A 4,228-nucleotide genomic window follows, 5' to 3' on the forward strand; every position below is an offset into this window, starting at 1 on the left:
CTGAGGACCCGGCCAGCAGGACAGGGCCGGAAGGTGCTCTGGAGGAGGGGGTCCCGCAGGCGGGCAGGGGACGGTGCAGACGGTGCGGAGCCTCGCTTAGCTCAAGGGAGCCGACGGAGCTGGGCAACGATGGTGGTCCTCAGGGCGCGGGGAGCAGCAGGGGTGCAGTGGGAGGGCCCAGTCCGGTTGCCACCGCCCCTGCCCGGGCCCCCATACCTGGGCTCTTGGGAGAGGGGCAGCACCCCGAAGGGTGGCCAGGTAAAGCCCAGGGAGCTCTGGGAGGCCCCCAGGAAGCGGGGAACGGGGGCGGTTTGGGAGCCTGAGAGCAGCAGCCAGAGGTGAGCTCGGGGCAGAGAGGGACGGTCGGCCTGGAATGTTGGCGACGGACACAGAAGGCCTGGAACGCGTTTGTCGGGCTTCCGCCCGGAACCCGGCGTCCGGTGCCTGTTGGAGAGCCGGGAGCGCCCGGGGAGGACTTGGAAAACCCTGGGCCGGGAGCCGCGGGCCCCTTCCCGGCCACAGAGCAGGGGCGCCGCTTCCGCGGCCCCAGAGCCGGGCTCCTGGGCGGTTGTCTGCCGACGCCCACAGGCCAGGGGGCAGCTTATCTTTGTTGGTGGTGTGGGTTCCTTTAAAGAACCGCCCCTCGTCCCCCAAGTTTCAAGGCCCTGGATCTGACCTGACTCAACGCCGAGCATCTTAAAAAGTCAACAAATTAATAAAAGGGGCCCCTGACCCACTGCCGCCCGTGCGGGTACACTGAGCTGCGCCCACCCAGGCCTGGCTTTAAAGAAGGGAGGCGACTCTCCCCNGGGAGCCGAGGTGGGGCAGGTGGGCGCGGGACGGCAGAGGGACGGGGTGTCACAGGGTGACCAGATGGTGGCTTCAGGGCGAGCTTGGGGGGGCGCCCATGGCCTGGAGGGAGCCGGGCTGCGGCAGAGCCCGGATCGGGGCTNTGCCTCCTCTGGGGGGTCCCTGCCTCCTCTGGGGAGGTTCCTGCCCCCTCTGGGGAGGTTCCCTGCCTCCTGGGGGGGTCCCTGCCTCCTCTGGGGGGTCCCTGCCTCCTCTGGGGAGGTTCCTGCCCCCTCTGGGGAGGTTCCCTGCCTCCTGGGGGGGTCCCTGCCTCCTCTGGGGGGTCCCTGCCTCCTCTGGGGAGGTTCCTGCCCCCTCTGGGGAGGTTCCCTGCCTCCTGGGGGGGTCCCTGCCTCCTCTGGGGGGTCCCTGCCTCCTCTGGGGAGGTTCCTGCCCCCTCTGGGGAGGTTCCCTGCCTCCTGGGGGGGTCCCTGCCTCCTCTGGGGGGTCCCTGCCTCCTCTGGGGAGGTTCCTGCCCCCTCTGGGGAGGTTCCCTGCCTCCTGGGGGGGTCCCTGCCTCCTCTGGGGGGTCCCTGTCTCCTGGGGGAGGGTCCCTGCCTCAGCTCCTGTTGCTGCTTTTCCCAGTCTTTGGTTTCCTCTCAAGCAGCAGGCGAGTTCTAACCTGCCGGCTCCCGTCTCTGGCCCCGCACAGCGCAGTGTGGACTGCCAGTCCTCAGCCGCGTTCTCTGGCTCCGGCTCTGGGTGTTTTTGGCATGTTGTGGTTTTCCGTCTGTGCTGCGGTCACTGGGGATCTGTTGCTTTCTCTCCCAGGACCAGAGGGAGCCCCATGCTCTGGGGACACAGTTTCTGGGCAGAGCCCTGGCAGCAAAGCTTTCTCAGTGCGCCTGGCCAGCGGAGAGCTTTCCGCCCCTCCCTGTGTCCGGGCTGCAAGGGGTCAGCTCCAGCACCCCGCCCCCACCCCCAGGGGCGTTTCTGTGTCTGCCCCACCCCCACGCTCCCTGCAGCCCACACGGGGACCTCGCTCAGGTGGCCTCAGATGGCTCCTGACTTTGTTGCGGACCCATCCCGTTCTGAGCTGCACGCGGGGAGGGGGTGTGTGGGTGTCACTGTAGCCCGAGCGCGCCCTGGGGCTGTGAGGTTTCCTGGTATCTTCTCCCACTTGTCACTCTCGTTTGCGACCTTCGATGTTGCTGTGTATTCTGAGGTCCCTGAGAGGGTTCTGGCCGCCTCGTTCCTCTGCTCTCCCAGGTGGGCCCTGCGTTGGACGGAAGCATTTGCCGTCCTCAGGTGGCACGAAGGAAGGAGGGCCGGGCCTGGGTCCACCACAGGGCCCGTCACGGGCCCTCGACTCCGCCCTCGGTGGCTCCGAATTGTGCCTTTGCCCCGTCTTGTTTCCAGAAGGAGCCCAGGGCCTGGCTCTAGGCTTCCCACGTTCACTAGGGTGTAGGCTTAGGGATCTGGTCTCCATCCCGGACGAGAGTGAGCACTCTGAGTACACCTGTGGTTTCTGGACAGACGGGCTGTCTCCAGGTAAAGACAGGCCACTGTCACCGGGAGGGGAGCGGAGTGTGTCCCACACGAGGGTGCCCCGCAGAGCTGCCCAGAAGGGGCTCCGGACCAGCCGGCCCGCTCCGGCCTGCGCTGGGGCTGGGGGTTGGTCCTGACGTCTCTGGTTTCCCGGACTCCTGGGGGGAATCAGTTGGACAAGAGCCAGGGCGGGGCCTCTCCTTGACCATCGCTGGCTTGCTGGGGGGGGGGGGCCCTCCCCCCCCGCNCTGCGTTGGCCTCCGGGCGCTGGGCCCCCTGTGGGGGTGGGGATGGGGTCTGGCAACTTGGCCCCAGTGGCGATGCAGGAGCCTGCTTGGTGGGCCCCCGGGAGGTGGCAACAGACTGGACCACTGGGGTGTCCAGCCAGCCCTGGCCTCAGAGCACTGGTCCCCACTTGGCAGGAACAGCGACCTCCCTGGGGCACGCATCAGGAGTGGACAGCAGGTGGGTCTGGCTGGCACTGAGTGGGCGCCGGGTGGGACGCCAGGACGCGGACCGTGCGGCCTTGGGGCTATGCCGCTGGGTGCGGTGCGTGCTGAGCCCGTCCCCACCTCCCCGGACGCCGCCCGGGCGCATCTGCTGCGCGCCCCGGCGAGCTGTGCAGGACTGGGCCACCACAGCCGCAAGAGCTCGCCAACCTTTTATTCGTACGAGGACTCAAGAGCATGTGACGCCAGCCGACGCCGTGCAGGGGGACACAGCAGGCCTGGCTGCCGCCTGGCCAGCGACGGGCCCCGCCCCCCCCACAGAGGCACACAGGGAGGGCACGCCCACGGGCAGCCAGGCCAGCGCTGCCCCAGAGCCCCCGAGGGTTGGGCTGGCCTTTGCCTACTGGGAAGGGGGCCCCAGGCCCGGCCCTCTGGTCTGGCAGGAACAGTTATTACGAGGTGGGCGTGCCTGGGGGACAGTGCTGCCCTGTGGGGCACAGGCTGGGGGGCCCGACGGGTGCGAGGGGCAAGGCGGAGAAGCGCAAAACGGCCTTGCCGGATCCCCGTGCTCGTCAGCACTGCTGTGCCCGCCACAGGGCTCAGCTTCCGATGGGCCCTTGAGGGTCCCCTTGCCTGAGCCCCTCTCTGGCAGGGTCCAGCTCCCTCCTCAGGGCCCACTGCAGCCAGGGCCCAGGAGGGAGGGAAGAGGGCAGAGTCCTGGGCCCGGGGTGGGAGTGGGGGCTGGACAGCCCAAGTGAGCAGGGGTGCGCCCCGGTTGGGGAAGCCCAGCACCTCCAAGCTCTGGGAGTAGCTGAAAAGCAGCTCTGGGTGAACAAGTGGAGAGCGTCTGTGAATGTATGTAAGTCTGAAAAGCCCTTAACTGTCAAAGCCCCCCAGGCCCCCGGCAGCCGGCGGGGTCAGGAGGGGCTGGGCTCCCGGTCTCGCCGGCCTGCCTGCATCCTGTGGCCACGCGTGCCCTCCAGCCCTGCCTTGTCTGGGGGCGGCGAGAGGCATGGGGCCTGTGTGTGAAGGGGGTACCCAGCCTGCTCCCCTGGGACAGCCAGGACCGGCACCCCCAGCCTCACACAAAGGTCAACAGGGCGGCCCCGGAGGTGGTGAGGCTGTGCCCACGGTGGCCCATCTCTGCGCCCCAGACCCTCGTAGCCGGTCCTTGGTGAGAATGAAGTCCTGACGGACCCGTCAGCAAAGGTGCCTTCCCAGTTAGAAGTCGTCCTGATGCTGAGGGCCNCTGAGTCAGAAGGGTTCATGCATAATCTCAAAGCCCCTGCCAGACCCCGGACGGCAGAAACCCTGAGGCCCTCCCAGCGATTCTCAGGCGCCCAGGCATGGGCTTTGCTTTCTGACCCATGGAGGCCGGAAGTTCTCGGTGGGAGGAGGCAGGAGAGGAAGGCACAGGCTCGCACTCTCCAGCGGGACACGGC

This window comes from Crocuta crocuta, unplaced genomic scaffold (genome assembly GCF_008692635.1).
Source record: "Crocuta crocuta isolate KB4526 unplaced genomic scaffold, BGI_CrCroc_1.0 scaffold290, whole genome shotgun sequence".
Classification (NCBI taxonomy): domain Eukaryota; kingdom Metazoa; phylum Chordata; class Mammalia; order Carnivora; family Hyaenidae; genus Crocuta; species Crocuta crocuta.